The sequence below is a fragment of the Lissotriton helveticus genome, chromosome 4_1 (assembly GCF_964261635.1).
Source record: "Lissotriton helveticus chromosome 4_1, aLisHel1.1, whole genome shotgun sequence".
NCBI lineage: Eukaryota > Metazoa > Chordata > Amphibia > Caudata > Salamandridae > Lissotriton > Lissotriton helveticus.
In genome coordinates, this window is record NC_136063.1 from 1,832,230,353 (window position 1) to 1,832,256,586 (window position 26,234).

A 26,234-nucleotide genomic window follows, 5' to 3' on the forward strand; every position below is an offset into this window, starting at 1 on the left:
TAGTACGAATACTTGCTTTAGAAGGCAGAGAAAGCAGGCAGACACTGCTTTTACCTTCCATAGTATAAACTGCAGATCGCTCCCCAGCATAAATGAGATATTCTGAATCTTCTGTTAGATAACAAACCCAGCGCCATGTTTCTGACCGAAACCTGGCTAACAGAGAGCTCTGGGCCGGATATTGCTTTTGCCCTCCCTCCTGACTATGCCATCGTCAGAAGAGACAGAGAGGGAAAAATTGGTGGTGGCATAGCGGTAATTTTTCAGAGACAGTTTACCTGCAATCTGGAGCCCATTAGCATACCTGACAGTGAAGCTGCCTTCTTCAAGATCTCACTAAATTCCAACTTCACATTCTCCGGTGTCCTGATATATAGGCCCCCCTCCGGCCACCTAAAAAATTGGGCTGGCGACTTGGCCAGTTTTATAACCCCCCTATTTTTAAGTTCGAAAAATCTCACCCTGCTTGGTGATTTTAATATGCACCTTGAAGACCCTAACAACGTGACATGCTCCAACTTACTGGAGGACCTTGTAGTATTGCAACTTAGACTACTAAACTCTGGCCCCACTCATAAGGCGGGACACTTATTGGATCCCATTATTACAAACATCCCTGAACTTAGTTGGACGTCCACGTCCCCTGTCTGTTGGTCTGATCACCACCTTCTACTCTTTGGCCTTAAATTACCTACACCCACTCTAAATAACGCTGTATGGCCGGTCTTGTCCATGAGAAACTGGAAACAGCTCGACACCAGTAAACTCAGTGAATCTCTAGCAAACAGCCCACCAGCTCAGGCCTCAGATATGGAAGGTATTGCCAACGCAATGCACACTTGGCTGGAAAAAGCTGTTGACAGCTGTCTCCCTCTCTCTCAAACCAAAAATAAAAACACACACCGACCCCCAGCCCCATGGTTTACTGAATGCCTGAAATTGGAAAAATCCCACTGTAAACACCTTGAGAGGCAATGGAGAAAGGACTATTCCATTGAAAAAAAGAGGGATTACCAAAACGCCAGAAATAAGTACCACTCCGCTTGTCCCAAAGCGCGCGCCCTTTATGTTGCAAATAATATCAATCTTGCTTCAAACAAAGCAAAAACTCTTTTCAACACTGTTAAGGAACTTGCAGGTGTCAATACTGTTGCAAACGCCCCCCCCTCTGAGCACCACACAATGTCAAAACCTAGCATCTTTCTTTACTGATAAAATTGAGAACATCATCCATGCTATAAATTCTCAACCTCTCCCTAACAACCTTCCTGTCGCTCCACCACTAAACCCTCCTGCTTCTAAAATCCTTACCCACTGGCCTGAAATTACCCTGGATTCACTTAAATCTTCCCTGAAGTCCATCAAATCTGGCTCTCCTCGAGACCCCCTTCCCGTCAGTGTTCTAAAAACTCTCGACGACCCAGCTCTAACTATTGTCGCTAACACCCTTAACGCTTCACTTACCCTCTCCACGGTACCTTCTCTGTGGAAGCACGCGATGGTCAGTCCCTTATTGAAGAAACCCTCTGCCAACCCTGAAGTACTGGCTAACTATCGGCCTATACCACTTCTACCTGCTTGCTCCAAACTTCTGGAGAGACACATTCATTCTGCTCTTACTCTTTTCACCGAGAATAACGCCCTCCTTCATCCATCCCAATCAGGATTTCGTGCCGGCTTCTCTACTGAAACCGCCTTACTAGGCGTCACGGAAGCCATTAGGAAACACCTGGATGAGGGCCAAACTGTCGCACTCATACTGTTAGATTTGAGTGCGGCGTTTGACACCATCTCGCATTCCAAACTACTGACCATATTAGATAACAACGGCATTAGAGGTGCAGCTCTTGACTGGATCAGATCTTTTCTGTTATATAGGACCTTTCAAATTACCTCGTCCATTGCTTGCTCGGACACCTTCAGTGCCCCACACGGTGTCCCACAGGGCTCTATCCTGAGCCCCCTGTTCTTCAACATTTACCTTCGACCTCTAGCCGATCTAGCAGAGAGTTCTGGTCTCACCCTAATGACTTATGCTGATGACTCCCAAATCATCTTTTCCCTGACAAAGCCAAAATCCCCAGACCCCTCTCTTCTCAGACAGGGACTCCTGAACATCTTCAGTTGGATGTCCATCAACCAACTGAAACTAAATGGCGATAAAACGGAGGTCATACTCCTAGGTAAAGATAAACATCTGTGGAACCCCTCCCATTGGCCATCTTATTATTATTATTATTATTATTAAGGAATTTTATACCGCGCCTGGTTACCCTTGGGCATCCCCGCGCTTATCCAGGGAGAAACGCCATGACACGCGACACAGGAATTAAGCAGGAAACAGGTGGGTTTTTAACAGCTTGCGAAAACGTAAGAAGCTTGTTTCCGAGCGCATGTGCAGAGGAAGGGAGTTCCACAAGATGGCCACGTTGATGGAAAATCTTCTGCCACCAGCACCATCTGAATTAGGGACCATTCCAACTCCTGTTGACCATGCAAGAAATCTGGGCATCTGCCTCGATGACACTCTATCCATGAGGCAACAGGCAAACAAAGTAGTCTGTATTTGTTTCACCATAATGAATTGGCTGAGAAAGATCCTCTGGATGTTGCCCCTTGCTACTCAAAAGACCGTAGTCAACGCATTGATAACATCACGTCTTGACTACGGGAATATCCTGTACCTAGGATCAAATCAGGCTGTGATCAAAAGGCTGCAGCTCGCCCATAACTCAGCAGCAAGACTGCTCTGTAACATCCCCAAATTTACCAGTGTATCGAAACATTTGAGGGACTTACACTGGCTTAGGATTGATCAACGCATCAAGTTTAAAGCCCTCACCTACATGTTCAGAATTCAAAACTGAACAGCCCCCAAATACCTGCAAACACTGGTCAGCCCTTACATCCCTGGAAGGATGCTGCGCTCCCACTCAGGAGCATTCTTTGTGATCCCCAGATACAAATTGGCAAGAATTGGTGGTAGATCTTTCTCAGTCCTGGGACCCACTCTTTGGAACTCCCTCCCAATCAACATTAGGACTGAGGTAAACTATGTCAGTTTCAGAAAGAGCATCAAGACCTGGCTCTTTAACAAATAATTCTCTGTAACCCTCAAGCGAAACTTTGTGATCAGCAAACCTGTTGTCGGCGCCGGGAAACCCTTTTGGGGTAGCTGTGCGCCATACAAATGGAAAAAATATTAATAATAAATAAAAATGTGAGACACCCTGATGTACACCCTGGCTAAAGCTGTTGGTCACACAAATTAATGCCACTTACATCTGTACATAGGTGACAGCGCATATGCCCTCCGGCCTTATCTACTCACACCATATCTCAACCCAGCCACCCCAAGGGAGAGGAGATACAATGTGGCACATAGGAGCACACGCAACGTGGTGGAGCGCACATTTGGATTGCTCAAAAGCAGATTCCGTTGCCTCCACTAAAACTGGAGGTGCACGTCTCTACAGCCCCATCAAATGTTGCAAGATAATTGCTACATGTGCAATGCTACACAATCTGGCCACAAAAAACGGAACAGCAGTGCACTTACTGACTCAGAGGACGAGGACGAGGACAACCCTCAGCCAGAGCCCTGCGCAGCAGGTGTTGCTATTGAACATGATGGGAGACAGAGATGGGCAGAGATTACGTCATACTATTTCTGAGTGAGTAACGACACAGAGCCAGTTACAGTTACATGTTAAGGTGTTTATTAGGCACACCTCCAGTATTGTGAGCAATGTCCAATTGGACATGGGTTACATCACCCAACTCATGCATGGAAACAGCCATAGGTCTTTACTTCCTGCGTCCACGTGCTGCACGTGTACGTTCCCTATCGACACTATCTGGTGTGTTGGACTGTTCCTGTGAAGGCACGTTGCGTTCACTACGCCTTCTGCACTCGGTGGGTGAGGGCGTAATGCTACCACGGCTGGTGGCCTCCTCACTGTCCCCCCCTTCCATTGTGGCCGCCTTAGCATTCTGCATGAGCTCTAGCACTGAGGTCATGGACACCATCCCCCTGGCCACATCCCTGCTGCAATGCGCCATCTCCTCCTGCATGTCGATGGACCTGCGACATATCAGTGATGTTGCAGTGGCCAGCCGGTTCACCGACTTGGTATAGGCCTGGAGCCTCTGTCTCTCCCTGCGCCTGCCAAGACGGTCCTGCTCAAGCTGGCTGCAGAGGTTGTCCACCGAGGTAGCTACTCTCTCCATTCCTGCACACAAGTTCTCCCCCATAGCACTGATGCCCTTCTCCATCCTGTGCATATGCTTGTTTATGTGTTCCACCTCCCTGTGCATTGACTTCATCTCTCTCCATTGCAGGCGCTGGACCTTCAGCATGTTGCCTTCCAGTCCAGCAAACACACTGTCACCCTGCTCGGCTGCTTCTGGACTGTCCGGCCTTGCCCTGCGGCATCTTGATGAGATGTGGGCGCCCTCGGATGCAGAACCAGCCCTCTCCCTGTTGGATCTATCTCCTATGGGACTTTGTTCGCCCCCTCTGCCCTCCTCCTCCAACTCCTCCATCTGCTGGAGGGTGGCCACGGCAAGCCTCCTGCCTGACTGTGGTGGTGGGGGTGTTGGTGATCTTCGCAGTGGAGACTGTGTGAGAGGGGATTGCGGACTTCCCTAGCGCTGTGGTGATGTCTGTGGTGGAGGAATAGATGACTGTGATGTCGCAGACCTTGTGGTCCCTGCAGGCATGCTGACATTTTCATTTTGCCTCCCCTCTGGCCTGGCTGACTTCGCTCGGTTGCTCTCAGCTGCACTGCGAGAAGACTCGTCTGTAATGACACAAATGTAGATATACTCAATGCTCTGTCTGCAATGGAATTACATTAAACAACATGCCTACAGAGCACAGTGGTTGTCCTGACGTAGCCAATTACTTTACCATGCTATTGTGTTTGCTAGCCTGACTGTCCTATTCATGAGTTCCCTCTGACTACATCACCCATAATGCATTGCAGGTAACCAGTAAGACAAGGGGTGGAGTGGGAGCCCCTTTGCCACTATGGGGGTTGGGGAGGGGGTAGCACAGCTTGCTGGGCATGCTTCTTACCTTGTTTTCTTGCTGCTCTGGCGGAGCTGTCTGCGTCTCCCACGCCACTCACACTCTCCGGCTGGATGGTGGACTCCACCATCAGTTCCACTGGTGTTGGTGCTGGGGCTCGGTTTTTCCCTCCACCAGTTTTGCCAGCCTGCCTCTGTCTCTCTGCCATTCTCAGTTTTGCAGTCTTCCTGAGGTCGTACCACCTCTTCCTGATGTCCTCTATGGTGCGCTGGGTCACACCTATGGCATTGATTTTGTCCCGAATGCCACTCCAGATTTGCCTCTTCTGTGACTCTGGCACTTGGTGGGACTGGGCTCCAAATAGCTTATGGTGCTCTTGGCTGACATCCTGGATCAGGACCTCCAGCTCCTTGTCACTGAACTTGAGTTTTCTTTTTCTGTCGCCTCCCTCCTTCTCCCTGTCCTGGCTTGCCATTTCAATGCTTGTTATAGTTTTTCAGTCTTGCTTGTGGCTGTGTGGCTGTGTTGCTGCAGGCTCCTCAGCTCACCTGCCTGCCTGCCTGCCTCACAGTGAGCTCCAGGTCCTGTGCACCTGGCTGGGTGTGGCCACTTCCTCTTCCTGTTTGGGAGGTAATTGGGTGAATCAGGATTGGCTGATTCAACAAATTACGATTTTTTGAATTACCGATTCGGTATTTACCGATTCGGTAATGGATTCTGTAACACCGATTCGGTATTTGCCTTTATTTAATTTTTTTTTTTTACCGATTTGTTCAAATTCGGTATTTAATACGAATTTTAACGAATCGGTAAACTTTAACGAAATTTTATGTACATCGCGTTTACCGATTCCTTAATACCGATTCGGTAAAATTCGGTATTAAGGATTCGGTATTCTCCATTTACCTACATATGGCCCAAAGTGTTTTGGTGACTTTATGGGCGACAGGTAACCTCTACGAAGAAAGTATAGGGTGGGGGTTTGGGGGCTTTGGGTTTGATTTGTTTCCCTCTGTTACCCCATGTATACTCCAACTGGCCAATGGTCTTGGAGATTTTTTAGATATCTTACTGTACGGTTATTTCTGTGGGTTCTAGCCTTACTACTTTTATACAATGGTACTAATGGATCATGAATGTGCGGTTTTGTTTTGTGCAGAAAATAGATAAAAGTTGGTTATAAAAAAATAGAGAATGCAATACCAAATTAGCCAATTGAGACCTCCAGCTTATTTACTTCCCTAAATTACCATTGACAAATCTAAAACTGAATAAGGGGAGGACATATTAGGTGTTTTAAGTTTCCACATGCCAGCAGTTGATACTGGAGAAGCTCAAGCTGAAGCAACCAGAAATGTGGCAGCATGGGGTGTGTAGCGTGGACCTGGGGCACAAGGAGACAATGCTCAGGTGAGCGCAGTGGGTGGAGCAGGACCAGTGACTGACAGCACAACTTAAGGAAAAGCGTTAGAGGATGGCACACAGTGTGCATGACGATAAGCTGACTCCTCAATCTTCATTCTTGATCTAGTCCCTAAGTACATTCAGTCCCCGCTACACTCCAAACAAACCAGACGGTAGTCAACCCAGAACGAATCCCCAGAAGCACTCCTTTCCCACAGGAGAAAGAATGACCACATGTCCCATGGTCCCCCATAGATTTGATTAGCATTAAGAACAGTTTCCTACCAGCCGTGAAAACCGTTTAGGATGCGGAGAATGGTTATAGACAACTTTTGAATGTTACAAACCGAATTTGGGAGATGTGAATCAGTTGGTGAGATTGCTGGTGCTGTGTTAGGTGAGAGATCAATTGGTGGAAAAGGGCAATTGATTATGACACGCATCTATTGATGTTGCTGAGGCTGCTGCAAAAGATGGACTGTTGAAGGTGATGATCAAGACCAACTGGACTTAGATTTCAAACTGTAAACATAATAAAGGTTCTAATTACCTATGCAGAATGAGGTATGTTTTTGAACAGTGTTCAGGCATTGCATGACTTGTGGAATCTGCTCAGAAAGCTGTAAGTGCTGCTTTTGTGCAGGCATTATTGCTAAAAGTATAGACGCGTTTACATACTAACACTGCCCAGCAGTACAAGAATGTATGAACCAATCAAATTAATCTAAATTAATAGGTTTACAGGTGCAGCAGAAAAAGAGGAATGATGATCTGAATGGGAGATTGGGGTTGGCATGAAGGGGACGAGTCCTGGGAAAGGGAAGAGGAGATACTGCTGCACACATTTAACATCTAATGTTTCGACACAACCTCAGGTCCCTCAATTTACTGATAGTCCAAGAGTTGCCAACTGCCCCTTAATACCTTGATCCCAGTTGATCAAAATGGTCCATATATGAAATGTGTGATTAATGGTAAACCCACTTAATGTTTTATAGATGCAGGTCCCACCTGTTCAGCTCTGAAACTTTCTCGATGTCCTTCCTTTTCTTTCTTGAGCATGTTTATTGATGCAGTTCGCATTTCCAATATGAAGGCTCCCTATTATATTACATACTCTGTTTCTATCTATAACTAATAGACATGCATGCTTGTTGAGTCCAACCTCACCTGCAAACCTCCTAGCAGATGCAAAATGAATTTTGCAAGTTACTGCACCAGTGACGGAATATCCCTTAAGGTGTCTTAAATCAACGAAAATTAAATAGTGGCTGTTATGTGTGAATCAGACAATGGGGATGGACAGATAAAATGTGTGATGCAAAATAATTTCATGAAATATTGAAACAAGTGCCTTCTTCTTTACAGTCTCAACATACAAATGATGTAGGTGTAGCCTCTCAAATGACCCTGTCAGAATTAAGATTATTCCCATTAAGACACAAACGTACATACCATAGTATTGTTTAGATCTAGATTACAAAGAGAGAGATTGATCCGTCACTGCACCGCTAATTAAACAAGTTTTAGTGCCTACCGTAATGATATGTAATACCTCTTTTCTACTGATAAAAAAGTGGGTAAGAAAGATTGCTATTGCTTCATCCAAGACCTGCTGGCAATAAATGGTACTGTAATACGCAGCTTCCCTGTAGTACCAAATCCTGCTACCCTCCTATCATGTATTGCTCCCTCTGCCAAATTCCCATTCACAAAGACAGTCAATATCTCTTCACATTCCAATTCGAAGGAGTTCAGCTAACATGGTGGATTCTAGCCTAGGGCATTGCAAAGTCCCCTACGTCTTTTCTCATAATTTTTTCCTTGCTTCTACCATTCAGGACCGATGCAAGATGGATTCAATACATTTGCTAGCTAAATAGGCTAGGCAAGGGCACATGCTTCAAAAGAGAAATTCTATTTTTGTCTCCTCCATATTCAATATTTAGGTAAAGACATCTCTGCTGGGGAGTGCTACCTGTCTCCAGACTGGATCTAAGGCAGCCAAAGGTTACCATCTCTCAAGTACATACTTTCTTGTGGATGGCAGGATATTGTAAACTATGGATTTTGGGGTTTGCAAATCTGTTTACCCCTTCAGGATTTTAAGAAATATACTCCAGAGCCCTTGTAGTGGACTGAGGAGGCAGAGTGAGTATTCATGAATGTGAATCAAGCATTGGGATTGCTGGATTGTTCCAAACCCTTTACTTTGTATTGACATGAACACAACGGAGGTGCATTGGGAGCACTGGTGCAGGGCCATGTGATCAAAAGAAACCCATTGCATACTAACCGTCTGACCTTGATCTCATGGCTGCCACTCTCATGCCTTGCTTGCAGTCAAAGTCTGCATCCGCCCTGCTTGTAAAAGGTTCTGAAACTATCATTCTTGGCTATACCTTAGTAATTGCAGTTTATCATTCTGGATCCTACCTTAATAGTTGTTATTCTATTCATCGTTCTGTTGTTGCCCTATGGGTTACCATCAAAAGTCAACCTTTGTCGTAACTGCATGATTGTTCTGATATAAAATATTGCTACTCTCTGCTTCTCACATTACTCTAGACTGTTGTCTGGCACTGAACCCAGCTTCTTTCATGCGCACTTTCTAGGATGGTGAACATCATGATTGTCTACAGTTCGCTGAACATTTGACTTAACACAGGATTGATCTGCACCTAATGCCCTTATACCTAATAGTGATCGTGTTTATTATATGGATGGATTATGTCTCAGAAATGATATTGGAAATCTTGTTGCTTTATACATTGTATGTATATTGTATGAGGGGATAGACAGAAGACATTTCCCTCAGGTTCTCTCTGCCCAAGTGGCTGAACTTGTTGTTTCCACACAAATGTGAATTCTGGCTTCACACAAAATTGATACTGTAGTTACTGAATCTAAGTATGCATTTGGTGTGGTTCACGATTTTCGGCTGTTATAAATGCCAAAGGGTTTTCTTAGTTCTGCCGGAACCTCTATAAAGAACAGGGAGAACATGAAAAACGTGTTTGATTCTCCTATGTTGCCTTGAAAAATTGCCATTCTTAAAAATACTGCTCACCAACCATCTCATGATGAAGTGTTTTAAGGTAATGCATCTGCTGATGAGATGGCTAAGAGGCTGTGCCACAAAATCATAAAAAATGCTATGGATACTATGCAAACTGATGCATTTCCTTTACCTACATTTAAGGAGTGGTCAGCTCCTTTTGTAGTAGTTGGTAGGATCTTGTAGGGTGTTCTGCCAGCTAAGTTTGCAACTAGCCTTATTGTTGGGGCCATGGTGTGGTATTTCATTGAAATAAAAGGCACTGGGCACCACTAAGTAAATTGCACCTTGCATGTTGCCACCCAAGGGACTTCTGCTCAGTGTACAGTGAAAACATGTATGGCACGTCTTGGAAATGTACTGACTAGACATTAACCTTCTTCCCGGTGGACATGCACCCATTTGCCTACCAATGCCCGAGGGGATGTGCCCATGGTCCCTAGCCCCGTTGATGAAGAAGCAACTTGTTCTTTAATGTTGACCTTCCTCATGAATCGGAGAGTATTACGTCCTGATACCCTTGATTTTACTGTCTCCTGTCTCCTCAATCAGAGTATCCAGCCTGCTGCCATCGATCTTGCCAACATTGGTCATAGAATGGCTGTTGAGTCCTCAAATATTAGGGTCTTTGTAGGAAACAGTGAGTGTGACATCACCCTCCCTGCCTTACCAGATTCAGAAGGAAGCTACGTATACAAGATATCCTCAGGAGGCATGATCTCAGTCAACCCAACAAACAAAGTGGTACTTACTTAATCTGTAAAACTCAATCCTTTATCTGGCTGCCCAGAGCCTGGTTAGGAACCTGTCACCGAGCATGCATTATACCTGATATGAGTCACACTCCCAGCAGACGTCCTCACCATAAAAGACTCATTCAGAAACTGCCCATTTATTTGCCAACCTGTTACAGATGTATGGGATTGGAGTGATCATACATGAAGTTTAAGCCATCTTGAAGGTGGTATGGAGGTGGTATAGAATGCCACAGCAATCGCTTTATGAGATATATCAGCTAGAGATCCAGAGGATTGTCATATTGCAGAATTGAATGGGTCTGGATTTTGTCCTTGCAGTCAAAGGTGGGGGTGTATGCCTTTCCATAGTAGCCCTGTGCAGTGTTTTTCCTTTTTGCTTGTCGTGGTGAGCAAGTGCCCAGGGGTTGGTGGAAACCATCAACATTGTCTCTGCATCTTCTGTGTTGAGATCATGATGTACTGTCTCAAGGAGTTTCAATGTGTATAGGTAAGGCTACAGAAACAGTACTAAATAAATAATGTTCAGGATATCCTTTTTAGTGTTTTTCTGGGTCTGCGACGAATGGTTACATGTTTCTTTAATGCAAAAGAGATTCCTTGGAGTGTCTTCAGTTCTTAGTTACTGATGTGGTTTTCCACTGGTGTCATGGGATATGTCCCACTATGGCTCTACAAACTAGGCCAACTACAACCCTTTTCGCATTTGACCCTCAGGGTAGCGAGGGCAAGAAGTCTAAGGCTTCCCATTAAGGTAGTGTGGGGGTAATAGTTCCGATACAACAATCAAACAAGAGACACAATAACATCAATGTTGAGCCCTGTGCTTGTCTTTTAGTAAAAATAAGTACTTAAATTACACGACAGAACTCAAAACTACACAATCCAATTATGCTCAAAAACACAGGATTGATTCCCTAGTTCCATTCGGCAGGTGAAGCTACACCATCCTGCTCTAATGCCCTTTCCAGAGTATTTAGCTTCAGATGCATGAATTAGGTACAGGTGCAGATTATCACTATTACCCCTATGAGATTTAAAAGAGTAACTGAGTCTATCTATCTTTTTTCTTGGTTTAATTTGAGTAAAAAGTCTCAGGTATGTGCGCTTATCTCAGTGCTACATAACAGTGATGCATACTTAGTATACTATGCCAGCCAGTCAGTCATACTCTTTATTTCGGCCGTATGTGATAAAAAAAAATGCATATAAAAAAACACATTAACATACGAAATCAATATGTCTGTATACAATGTACATATAAAATAAAAAGGGTGCTTCAAATGTCATATAAATACATTAAAACAAGTTAAAAACAATCAATAAAATATTATCTATCAGCGTATTTATACAAAAGAGCCACTGCATGATAAAAGAAAAGCCTTGGTTTTCAAAGGCCATCTATCAACTCAATGCAAGGCACCAGTGCTCTCAGCGTGCTAGAAGATTAGACTTAAAGGTTAATTGGAGTATCGTCCAAAACATCAGCTGCGGCTCGTAAAAGGTAAGAGCAGTGAGGCGGGGGGCAGGTTGGAGGGGCCAGTCGACAGACGACGATGAGGGGGAAAAAAATCAAGACCCCTTACCTTGCGCTCGTGTATTAGCGAGTCGGCAGTGCTGCAAGCACAAGATAAGTGGTTTTCTTTTTTTTGTTATTTTCCATCTTGTCTATCGACTAGTCTCTCATCCCGCCCCACCGCCATTAACTGCACCGGCTGCGGCTGCAGAACATCATTCCAAGCAATCCGCCCAACATCTTTCTCCGACCGCCAACCATTTACCCCTGCCCTATTAGAATGGTGGGGGTCACAGCAGTGGACGGAAAGACCGTCCACCGCTTTATTGCCTGCCATGCGGTCCTTGCCCATAATATGGTGGCGGTGCCTAGCAGGCACCGCTAGCCATATTATAATATGTGCGGATTTCCATGGAAAGGCATGCAGTCTTTGATAATGGGGCCCGTTGCGGGCCCCTAGGGTGTTGGGTGGGTAGGGGGTGCACATGGGGGGTATCTATGGTACCCCCCTACATTTGCATGCGCAAGGTGGCAGGCACTGTGTGGTGCCTGTCACGATGCCCCTAGTGACTGCAAAGACGATGTGCTTGCTAGTGTCGTTTGTAACATTCTACTGGCCTCCACGCTCTGTGTGGTTCCCAGGCTCCTGCAGAGTGGCTAAATCCATTTGGCCCTGGCCTTTCCCCAGCCCTTTTATACTCAGGACAAAAAACTGTATACTATGCTACTTTCCAGTCTTATCAAAAAATAATTTCTATGAGTCCTATGGATAATTTATTTTCTGTGAATTATGGACAATAAATAAATCATAGGCTTGTCATCAATCCTGTGAAACAGGAGTTTTGACATCCCAGTTGAGAGGAAGTTATAATTAACGTTCCATAACCTAAATAAACTTCGATTTTCACTCAAGAGTTATGGTTAGCTATGGTACCACACACCTCTTTATTCAGTGCCTGTGCAGTTCTGATATGTCCTGTAGCCAAAATACCCCTTTTCCTTGGTATTATTGGTCATGATTTGACTGCGTACAAGACATGGCCTGTGTGCATGCCCTGTGAACAGTAGCCACACTCCCTGTACCCAAAGTTATTGTGTATGGCTTAAGCCGATCAGGCATTCTTTAGTAGGTATAGGTAGAGGTAAGCCTGGCCGGAGGGGGCCATGTAGCTATGGTATGCCTCTTTTCCCCATCAATCAGCTTTGGAATTACCACAGCATGGATTAAATAAACTGGGTGGTCTGAGGCATCTGGGATGAAACATTGTCTGCATACGGGATTCATGATGTGAATTGCTTTTTTATGTATATTCTACATGTTTATTGAGGCTTTAGAACAACTCATATTTTTTGCTAAACTGTTACAAAGCAATCTATACTTCAGCAAGTGAACAATGAAAACCAAATGCATATTGTAAATGACCCAGTATTAAACGTACTTGTAGAACTTAAAAAATGGATTTTAAACTTTAAAAAACAATTTACTCATGAGTACTTGCTGCGTAAGCAAATCTTCTAGTATGTGTAGGAAATGGGCACCCAAGGGTGGGAACGCCTAGGAACGTTCCGAAACAATTACAGACATACAGAGGGGCTGATTACGATGTGGTTTGGAAGGCCTCCTAAAGGCATTTGCTCTAAAGGAATCAGATCAGGAATGTGTCTTTCTGACCAAATCGGAAAGGGTTCCGACCGACTAATTACGATGCAATTCAGACACTAGGAATATCCTAATCCGAACCCGACAGCATTCGGAATGACCGAGCCGTCAGGAGCAGACTCGTACGTCTCTACCGGCGGTGTTTCCGAACAACAGATTACAATGCTGGATTCGGACAGCCTTTTCGAATTGTCCCGTCCTACTTGAATCAGCAGTCAGATTCAGATTTTGGAGGCCCCCCTGCACCTGGAGTCATTCCAATCAGGCCAGTGGGGGTACCCATGGGTCCCCCCTTACTGGCAGTGCACAGTGTGGCAGGCACCAGAGGGTGCCCGCCACACAGTGCACGATTTTCCCCAGCCACCCCTTTTTTTCCAATGGGAGCCTATGCATTCGGTCAGAACATAGGCTCCCATTGAAGTCAATGGGAGTCCGACCAAATCTTATCTGGAAGCATCCAGATGCATCGTAATCGGTCGGTCGGACTCTACCGATCGGAGTCGGTTGGAATGATTTCTGAACTGCATCAGAATCGGACCCTTAGGGGTCTATTAGGATGGCGCGGTGCTGGGACCAGCCGCCAGTGGTGCAGCGGTCCCGCACCGGCAATTAGGATGCCACCGCCACAGTTTTTGCACATGGGGGGTACCTATGGTACCACCCTGCATTTGCATGCATTTTTACCATTGCGGCAGGTGCTGCTGAATGCACCGCCAGCGCAATGTTTAAAAGGCGTTATGCGCCCGCCAGTGTGGCAGGCGCATCCTAATATCACCCACGGGACCGCGGCACATATGGTGGGCGGTCCCATTTTCCGTCAGCCATCCTAATGATGCCCTACATTTGAAGGCAACTGCACTAGTGGAATATATATACACCTGCATAAATGTGTACCAAGTACATTTACCGGTGTGCAGACAAAATATCGAGTTGGAAGTTTCGAAATACAGAAATGTCGAGTCCTAAATTACGTCGGTGGGAAATCGACAGCAAGAATATCGTGGTCATGAATATCGGTTTGAAGGTAAAAATATTGTTTTTAAAAATATAGAAGTCAATAATATTGTTTGCAAAAATATAGTTGTTTAAAGTATCGATTTTTTTATTAGTGTTATGTATTTTAGTATATATTTTAAATGTTTGTGATGTATTATTTTTTGTATAAGTAATGTTTATGTTTTTAATATATGTGTTACATTTTTTGTAATCAATTTATTTTAATTACATTTTGTGTTTTTTAGCTCTGTAGCGGGTTGTGAGTTTCTAGGGGAATATGGTGGGAAGTAATTTAAATATAATACATTTTTGTTATGTATTAATATTTATTTAATTGAGATTTTATAGTGTTAATTGTGGGAAGTAATTTATTTTTTATTAGTTATTAATTTGTTAATTAATAGAAAAATAAATATGGAAACTGTTGAATTAATTTTAGATGTGGGTTGAGGGGTTTATAAGGGTAAAGGGTGGGAAGAAATGTATTTTAAATTAATTAATTAGTTGTTAATAATTATTAATTAATTGAAAATTAAATATTGAAATTGTGTCATTAATTTTAGGTACAGGTTGTGGTGTTTATAGGGGTAAAGGGTGGGAAGTAATTTATTTTTATGTGTATTAATTTATTTTTTAATTGATAATATATATTTAATTGATAATTATGTTATTTATGGAAGTACATTTTATTTTTAATGTATATACGGGTTGTGAATTGTGTGGTGTTATAGGGTAGGGTGTAAATATAGTATATGTATATAATAATGTTTTTGTTTATAAATGGTTTCGAATTACAAATATTTGTTTGAAAAATATTTTTATATTTTATTTAATATAATATTTGTAGGTATTTGTGATATGTATTTAACATTAAAATATGTATTTATTTTTTTAAATGTATAATATAAAATATATCTGTATTTTATTTTTTAACATATTTATAATTTTTTTTAATTGATATTGTTTTTCAAATATTTTTTGTTGTTGATATTTTGTTTTTTTTAAATTTTGAATTGACTGTAGAGGATATAGTAATTTATATCTCTCCGCAATCCAACACTTTCCCTACTGTTACACTCACTGGAGTGGGAATAGTAATTTTTACCCCTCCGCTATCCAACACTCACCCTACTGTTGCACTCATTGGAATGGGAATAGCAATTTTTACCCCTCTGCTATCCAATACTTTCCCTACTGTTACACTCACTGGAGTGGGAATAGTAATTTTTGCCCCTCCGCTATTCAACATTTTCCCTACTCTTGCACACATTGGAGTGGGAATAGTAATTTTTACCCCTCCACTGTCCAACGTTTTCCCTACTGTTGCACTTATTGAAGTGAGGATAGTAATTTGTACCCCTCTGCTATCCAACACTTTCCCTACTGTTACACTCAGTGGAGTGGGAATTGTAATTTTTACCCCTCCGCTATCCAACACTTTCCCTACTGTTACACTCACTGAGTGGGAACAGTAATTTTTACCCCTCTGCTATCCAACGCTTTCCCTACTGTTACACTCACTGGAGTGGGAATATACATTTTTACCCCTCTGCAATTCAACATTTTCCCGATTGTTGCATGCATTGGAGAGGGAATAGTAAATTTTACCCTTCCGCTATCCAACACTTACCCTACTGTTGTACTTATTGGAGTATGAATAATAATTTGTACCCCTCCTCTATTCAACATTTTCCCTATTGTGGCATGCATTGGAGTGGGAATAGTAATTTTTACCCCTCCACTATCCAACACTTTTCCTACTGTTCTACTTATTGTAATGGGAATAGTCATGTTTCCCCTTATTTATCCAACACTTTCCCTACTGTTGTACTTAATGGAGTCTGAATAGTAATTTTTCACCATCCGCTATCCAACACTTTCCCTACTGTTGCACTGACTGAAGTGGGAATAGTAATTTTAACCTCTCCGCTATCCAACACTTTACCTAGTGTTGTATGAACTGGAGCGGGAATAGTAATTTTTACGCCTCCGCTATTCAACATTTTCCCTATTGTTGAACTCACTGGAGTGGGAATAGTAATTTTTACCCCTCCACTATCCAACACTATCCCTACTCTTGTACTGACTGAAGTGGGAATAGTAATTTTTAACTCTAGCCTATCCAACACTTTCCCTACTGTTGTGCTCACTGGAGCGGGAATTTTTATTTTAACCCCTCCGCTATCTAACACTTTCCCTACTGTTGCAATGACTGCAGTGAGAATAGTAGATTTTATCACTCCTCTATCCAACACTTTCCCTACTGTTGCACTGACTGCTGTGACTATAGTAGATTGTATCCCTTCTCTATCCAACACCTTCCCTACTGGAGTGGGAATAGTAATTTTTAGCCCTCCGAACACTTTCCGTACTGTTGCATTGACTGGAGTGGGATATTTAATGTTAAATATTTTTGCATAGTTTAATATTTTATTAATAATAGAATTTTTTTAACATTAATTTTATGTTATTGGTATATGTATGTATATATATGTATTTGTTGTATTTTTAAAATTATATGAATGAATTGAAATGAATAGTTTATTAATTGTTTTACAATAAATATATTTAATAATGATTATATATGTGTGTTTTACTTTTTTAAGTTAAGTTTATTAATTCACATATTTACTATTTATTATTTTATTATTTGTATATAAAAACAATATTTTTTACATCTATATGTCATCAATATTTTTTTTATATTTTTGGGCCTACCTTTATAAATATAGGATGTTGATATTTTTGACATCGAGATGTATAACTTGAAATTGTTGTATGGGGATGTTTTGGGTTTCGATGTTTTGTCAGTTAACCACATTTACCCAAGTAGAAATGCCTTTGCACAGTCAAATGATTTTCAAATATTTTTTCCAGGAGTGCTCTTTGACACTTGCAACTATCTTAGGTTTCAGAGAGAACTGATGAAACGTTTATGAAGTACTTACATTTGGAAATCTGCACCTATGCAAAGTAGTAAACCTCTGAGAACAGATTTTTTTACATTTAAGAATCTGGCTCTATTGTTAAAGTAACTCCAGTGCCGTCTATTTACATGAAACCAAGGCTGATTGAAAGTAACTTATGTCACACTCTTTCCACAATGTGTTTCTCTAGTAAACAATGTTATCAGCAAACCTAGAAACTTTTGTGGGTACAGAAATGTTTATGAATGAATAAATAAATGAAAGAAAGATTTATTAAGCGCAATTACCTGCAGGCATCTTGGCGTTACGTAAGACAAAGATTAGATGACTATAAACTCCTAGTTCTGTACAAAGAGACAAGTTATCAGGGACCTTCTGAATAAAGCAAGCGCCGCAGTTGATTTCAGTTCCAAGGGAAGACGATTCTAGTATGAAGCAGTGGACCTGAAGAAACTTCTCCCTCCGCAGGAAACAAGCTTAAAAGTGGGGTACCACCAGATTTTTTTGCTTTCCTGAATGCAGGGGCCTTCCGGGCATATACCATCTCAGATTTTTCTTGAAATAGGACTGGCCCTGCCCATACAGGGTCTTATAGGCCGTATATGAGATGGGTTATATGCAGCAGCTGTTCCTCCATTAGGTCGCATGAGCATCACCTTCTCCATGCAGTCTCAGTGTAAAGAGGGGACCCTATGATGCAGCATGTCACCCTTGGGTGAGTGATGGTTCTCGTTTTAACACAGCAGTGTGTTTTCAATTCCTCTCTTTCCATCCCTGTACATAGGGTGACTCTAATTACAGTGAAGTAGTACCATAGTAATTGGGTGGATATTACTACTAGACCCCCCTTTATGTGAAATGAGCTTTACTAGCTTCTCATAGTGCCTGTAAGTGGGTCAAAATATTCGCCCACCCGTTTTAGAGTAGAAGGGGCCGCTACTGGTCATATGGCCATGGTCAATATGTCAATGTTTGGTCACGGTTTATCTGTTTAACTCAAGATTGAAAGTACGATTACAAAATATTGGAGCCTTAAAACAGTTGACAAATCTTTCTGTTTCTGCTGTATGCATCTTCTGGGAAAACACACTTATCGAGAGGTGAGTGAAGGAGGATATGAGGTGAGACTGCTCCGTGTCCCAACCCACGATTCGAAGCCAACCATCCTGCCATCGCCATGCAAACATCTCTGCTGCGTGCCCAGGGTGGAGCGGGGCACCCAAAGGGACTCTGTGAGTTCTTCAATGGCTCAGAGAACAGTCATGGCTTGATGGGTGTTCCCTGAGAGATGGGAGGCCCACTTGGAGACCCAGTCTGGGGCCTAGTTTGTGAGGCTTGCATATGCCCGGCCGGACTGCTGCAACGGTGCAGCACCTGATGGGGGCATGTCCCATGATTTATAGCCCTTCCCCCCGAAGGTGTGGTGATGGGTGGTGATGGGTGGTGACGGGTGTTGAGGGCATGGCAGCGCTCGGAGGCAGTTGACAGAGGCCTGCAACAAGTGGCAACTGTTTTTCGAGGTGGCCAGTGTTGGAAGTGAAGTGGTCTGGGTTTCAACACCACAGGCCCCTGTAGGAGATACTAGGTATCCTACCCCTACCCGAGGGCGCGGAAGAACTACTGCCAGTTGATTCAAATGCAAGGGGTGGCAGGTGAATTGCTGCACAGACCTTTGGCCAACAGCGTTGAAGGCAGGGAGTGTGGCTGGCTATGGGGCTCTCCCACAAGTGCTTAGCGACGCCAATGATTGCTGGACTGTTTGGGGCCTAATCACTGGTGAGGGACTCAGACATGCACTGTGTGGACATGCCCAGCGTTTGTCAAGGCACAGTGAGATTAGAGTGATGGCAGGAAGTTGGTGGGTGGCTGGAACTGCTCATGCCCCTTTCCCCCTGTTCCTGCTGTCTCGCTACTGCCCCCAGGGCTGAGTAACATCACCACGGGGTGGTGAGGGGTCTGGTATTGTTGGAGACGACCCACAACCCCCACAATGTGGGATTTGGAAAACGCCTTGCCATACGGGGGAGTAGTTGCGGACCCTATCTCCCTACAGCTGCTCATCCTCAGCACCGCTATTGGGTGTGAACGCCCCCTACTTTGGAGACCACCCATGGCCACACCGCTGAAAGGTTGCTGATCTGCTGCTGGTGTGGAAGATCATGGTGTGGGGGCTCCTGCTTCCCCCCTCTTGCTTCCCATGCTGCTGCATAGAGACCAGTAGCCCTAATCTGAGCCTGGATAGTGGATGCCCACATGCAGCGGGGGACTTCCGCAACTGTGCCGATCTACTGAACTGAATACCTGATACAGCTACATGAGTGGAGCATGGTCTGCTGACCTTCACTATTCACCAGCGCCATCCTAGGCCACCTAGTGTAGTGTAGTTCCTATATTCCCAATAGGCTCTGCGCATTGGAATAATATATCCTGCAGCTTAGACGTAGGGCTTAAGTCAACTAGGTCTCTGCCGAATATATTAGACTTAATTGTGAGTGCCATCTAGCTCAGAGGTCACTAGAAACTTTCTCTCCATATAACATGACAACTTTGTTTCCTCGAATGAAACGTATCTCTAGAGTCGCGGAAACAATAAATGGCTAGTTCACCCAGTCAGAGGTGCATGCTTCATTTCACCAGAGTTGCTCAGAAATAGAGAGTCGGGCGTTTTCAATAAAAGTATTTATTCAACAGTCTTATTTCTTAAGCATGAGAAATCCACTGCTAAAATTGAAATGCTAGTTAAGAAGTACAATGCATATACTACGACTAGTATTATAAAATAGTACTGTAGGAGCATGATATGGTTTCTAAGCCATAAACATAGAACACATAAAATGCATAAAAAACATCCAGTGATAAAATAGTGGCTAAAGGTACTCAACTGGTGCTTCTAAAATACGCCTACCCCAGTGTACCTAACCTAAGTCTAGTACGAGGGAGGATTAAGTGTGGAGTAGCTTAAGTCTAGTAATTTTCTGCCATAATAATATATAATAATATATAATAATAATATATATTATATATAATAATAATAATAATAATAATAATAATAATAATAATATATAATAAATGTATAATATATATATTCTCTCATTAAATAAAACAAAATAACATTCATCAATTGATCCCTGAAATCTGTCCCATAGCATACATTTTTAACTGTGTTTGTTTTCGAGGTTGAAGCCAAATATTGTCATTTTAGGAAGTTCAAACACGAAACTTTGTTCTCTAAGAATAGTTCTACTTTAAGGAGATAATGCTATGCCAAAAGTTCTTTTTTTGGAAAAAGTTCAAATTAGTAGATTGTTTTGAAAAATGAAGGCCAAATTTCAGAGTTCAGAACGCTGTGTGAAATAATCAAAAGTTATTCTCAGGAGTGTCAGGAGAAAACATCAGATCGTCTAGGCTGGCAAAGAAGCCATCTACCGTAGTAGGTGAAAGTAGAACCACTTCAGTTAGCAGATCAAAAGTGCAGAAGTGTGGATCATCGCCGTCAGCGTTTGATGCATTAGCAATGTCTGTAGTCGATGGTACCGGTATGCCTGTAGTTTCTCGTATCTCACCCTCAGTTAGACTTGCCGGTGAGACCTCAATGAATGCCGTCATCAGAATAGGCAGCCGTTGGGGGCAACACAATGCATGAGCCGTTACTGGACCTAGAAAGCGTCAACATCCGATGGCAGTACTGATGGCAGTGTAAGACAAATGTCCAACACGCATTCCTGTCCGCAAAGCAGGCATCGAAGAACAGGAAAGATGCAATCTTGCCAGATTGGTCTGAACGATAGAAACCAGGTTGTGTTCAGATCTCTTAAACGAGCCAAGCCAAGAATCTGCGAAATTCTCTCACGATACCTCATGGCAAGGAGGCATTGTTCCATGGTAGTCTGGGTGTTGTTGGTGGCCGGACTTGCCATATAAGAGCAGAAGGAATAAAAATAGAATTCCTGCTACTAGTCCCAAGATGAGAGGCAGGCCGCCGAACACAGAGTGCACAAAATTTGGAAAAATTCAGAGGACTGCTTCAAATGGTGTTAACAGTCCCGAATAAATCGTCTTAAATACATGTGCGATGCCGCTAGTATCAGATATGTTTAAGATTTGACTTAACATTTCTGTGAAATGTACTGGGCAGTTTGTTGATAATAATGCATGTATCTCTGCAGAAGACCTTGCTACTTGCAGATCATACGTTTCTCTAGACGAGGTCAGTGGCACATTTTTTTGTAAAAGAATGGCTTTCATTCTGCTTAAAGTATTAATTGGTATAGAAGAGATATTCAGTGAAGGCCATAAAGCCGTCTCCCTTCCTCACTTTTTGGATACAATACTTGCATACAACAAGTGACCGTGGATGACACAGTTACGAGATAACTTTTTCCTGGCAACATGCCACAACAGCTGTGATCATTGAGCATAACGTAGCTGCCATTAGATAGCTGCCTGAAAATCGGTACTGTCGCTGTGGAGGGCGAACCGTGCAGGTGGCAAGAGAGGTTATTTGCAGAACCTTTGCAGGCTCCGTGCAAATTACTACCCTGGCACAAAAGTGTACCACTCAGTGAGTTTTTACAATTCTTACCACTAAGGAATACTTCATGTCCCCCATTCCAACATTTGTGTGTGTATAGTAAAACCCAGGTCGACTTAATGTATTCTATACCCAACCTTTCATACAGGCCCATATGCTTCAGACAATACTGAAAAGGGAAAATACGTCACTGGTATCGTAATGGTGCCATGAATTATCCATTCAATGACAGGTTTCTCAGAAACTGTTAATTGTAATCTTTCGTGTTTTTCAATGCTCAGCACCGTATAGTCTGCTCCTCTTTGTGCTAAAGAGATTTATTTATCTGTAAGGTTAAATACAGCAAACAATGACGTAGTATTGATTAGATGCCATGGCACATAGCCTGAACGCAGATTTTGCAACGTCCAGCCTAGCAGCATGATAGAACGTAATTGAGACTGGTCATGTTGTAACATTAATAAGTCTTGTTCTATGATGTCAATGGTAGATGACACGATGCTGTCCAAAGAATAAATTCTGGAAGACAGAGTCGTTAACCCATTGTCTACTACAGAGAGGCTTTTTTCTACATTTATACGATCAATTTCTCGTATTCTTTCTGTAGTTTCTATTTGCGTCAAATTCCATATTTCGTTGTATGCCGCATATATTCCGGCGTATATGAAACATTTTTGCCGTGGTTTGCGAGGCCCCTAAGAAATCTCGCAAATCATTGCTTTCTTTAAGTAAAGATAAGTGTTGTTTAATTTCTGGAAGTGTAGATTTCTGAAGCCACTCAAGGCACAGCTTCCCTACACTGTAAGTGGTTACTATCCCTGGATGTTGTCTCTGGGAATATCTTGGATCTGGCCTATTCATTTTGAACCCTTGTGTTTTGTTCAGGAATCTATCTTGACAGTTATTTGTGTCTGTGGGCCAGATTAACCATTTTTCCCCAATTAGGATTAGTTCTGTTTTGCTTCAAAATATGGGTACGTCTACCTCCTCTTCTGTAGTATCATTACTGTCATTTGTGGGCTTAGGTATAGACAGTTTGTTTAAATCTTTTATCTTAGCTATGCCAAGACAAGAAGTTTGTTGAACAGTGTCATTTAAAAACATTATTTGTTCTGGTATAATGCAGGCTCTGAACAGGGCTTCTAAACCTTGTCTTTTGTGCCCCAGACAGTTTTTCTCTCAATGTTGTCTTTCCAAAAGTCAAAACCTAATGTAGACAGCTGAGCACAAACGTTTGCAGAATACATTTGTTTAGTATTGGTCAACATTGTTTTCATACCTGCCTTATTTATATTTTTGAAATAAAACATTTCTGGATTGGTAACATTAAACCCTGAGAAGTACGAAAGATTTCCTTGAAATGTTTTATAGCTGCCTTTCGGTGGAGTAGGACAATGTTCCCATTGATTGTAATGAAACACATTTCTAGGGCTTGCAGATTTATGTAAATAATGGTGACCATAATGATTAAAACAATACATTTGTTCATAATCTGATGACCCTTATAAGTAGTCATGTTCTGTAAATTTAGCTGACATTTCTAAATCTTTCATCATGTTGTTAACAGTCTCAAAGTCCCAATCATCAGAAAATTTACTGGGTGCGACAAAGTCACTCAAAGAAACCTTAAACTGATGTGAAATCTTCAATAATTCCACCGGACCATAGATGTAATAATCAGTTTTGTCCCATGCTATACCCCCATGTATAGGAACGGCTGTGATGTTCACTGCTGACAGGCCTCTTCTTTCACGATGAGATGATTTGTAAGGTTTCAGGACCAAGTTGATTTTCTTACTTGCTGTGTCCATAGTACTATATTTTCCATCAATCATCCTTCCCAAGCTTAACACTAGTACGAGCCAGAGCAGGAGGAAAAATATACCTAATCCAATCTAAAATTTAACCCATGGTGAAACCAGATATGTTTTTTTCCAGTAGATGAAGGAGTTCTGTTACTTTTTCCTTGAAGTTTGTCTTTGCTGGCTTATCCTCAGGTTCACTGGGATCCTCAGAAAAGTTATCGAAGTTGATAAAGTAGCCAGAAGCAGTTCTGTCAGTTGATGGGATTGCATCAGGATTACTTGAAATCACTGGAGCTGTTTCTTGTTTCGCCATGTTTGTATAGTCAGATGTCACATCATTGTAGACAGGCGTGTCTTGACGAACTGTTATTTGGGTTTCCAGAGGTACAAGTTCCATAGCTTTGTTGCATAGTCCTTCTTTTCGCACTGCAGGTTTATTAAAAGTGATAAGTATTTCAGTTTGAACCTCTTGGATTGTAGCAAGATTTGGTCATCTGCTACTTCTCGGGAGTCCACTGGGCCTACTACTTATTATCGGCCACATGTTGTGGTTTGACCAAGTCGATGGATACAACTCTGTTCTCCCTTTTACCAGAAAGGGGCAGTTGTAAAACTGATCTTGTTCCGTGGATGGCCAAGACAGGTACTGCTTTTCTGTAAGAAGGCCCAAATTCCTTCTTTACCGCGATTTTCTCCCTGACCAGATCCCCAATCTTTGGAATCCAGACAGGCCATGCTGGGACAAGTGGATTTTCTTCAGTGGGCGTTTGCTTCTGTATTGTATTACTCAGACTTCTTCTTTTTTCATTTAAGTCCTGTAAAACAGTCAAACGATCTTTGACATCAAAGGGTTTTTGTTCCACCACTGAAGTCTGACAATCGAGGTCTTCGATTATCATTCTAGTACCAAACATTAGTTCATACGGAGTGACACCACCCAGAGAATTTCTTGGCTGATTGTTAAGACTACGTTGGACACTTATTAGATGTTTGACCCACCCATCACCCGAACCTATTACCTTAGCTGTTATGGATTGCTTTATGTCACGGTTTTTTCTTTCCACTACTGCATTACCCTCAGGATGGAAGGGACTAGAATACCGCAATGCAACGCCCAAGCTAGCCATGGCCTCCTTGTAAGCTCGAGAGCTAAATGCAGGACCCTGGTCAGAATGTAGTGTGCCAATTGGGTATGTGCCAATAAAGACTCGCAAATCTATTATAACAGTTCTGGCGTCAGCCGAGCGCTGGGGCCACATCCAAATAAATCTTGTGCTAGTAGTTATGGGACCGCATCCATTCAATATAATGTTTGCGTGTAGATAGTCTAATACTGTCTAGCAATGGTATCTGAACTGGGCTGGCTACTCTGTAGTCAGGTATCTGGTGGCTTTCCCTGCTGCGATTTCTGTTGCAGTTAGGGCAGTAAATTGCGAAATTGTACACATCAACTCCCAGTCCCGGCCACCAGTACATCTTTTCTAATTATATTATAGCTTTCAAGATCCCTTGATGTCTCAGACCCTCTCCCATATGTGCTTCGTGTACCAAAGCAGCTCTCCGATTCCTTTTTGGAATTACTCTGTCCCCCACTCCAGGGATTTGAGCAAAAGGAACAGAGTTTGCATCAATTATGTATGTATTTGTGAGTGGATAGTTTAGAGGCAACGCTGCATAGCTGCCTTCCATTGAAGTTTTTACTGCTAGTAACGTTTCACCATCTATTACTCTTTTCGAACAAGTGATTGTAGCTACGGAAGCCGTTTGCACAGCTGCTTTCGCGGCTTCATCAGCCAATGAATTCCCTGCAACGTGAACGCCATCACGTTGATGACTCAGCGTATGAATCACGTGAGTCTTTTGTAGTTCTTTCTGCAAAAGAACTACTTGTTCCCAAAGCGTTTTATGCTTAATTGTGCCACCTTTTGAGTTTTTGAAACCGTTTCGAACCCAGTTCTGCAAGCGTTTGTTGTAAGATTTAATACAGAAACACGAATCGCACACTATTAGTGTGGAGAATTTGCGATCGGTATTTTCAAGCTCCATCTTCAAAGCCTGTAGTTCAGCTCGCTGAGCTGTACAGTCTCTGAGTGATTGAGTTTTAGTAACCAAAGGTCTGAATTTACCTTCGCGCCAACGACCTTTAACGATCGCGCACGCAGCACTATAGGCTTGTTTACCCCCAATTGCGGGTTGTGCTGATCCGTCTGTATAGATTATACAGCCGTAATGTTCTACAGGTAGAATTTCGGTCAGCAGAGGACATTCGTATTCGTATTGTAGGAATTCTTGTGTCTTCAAGTAGGGGTCAAAAACGTATTCAACGTCTGTTGCACCAAGAGAATTAACCCATTGTATCCATCTTGGATGTAAAGCTTTAGCATTTGGAATGCTCACTTTCGTCACTGCCTCTAAGGCAGGTACAGGTGTAACGATCATTATGCATTTACCCTGCGCGAGAGCTCTCTCTTTTGCTACTGCAGTTTCAACCGCTGTCAGAATTTTTTCTGTTGAAGTGAGTTTCATTTCAGCTTGTGTGTACAAGTGTGA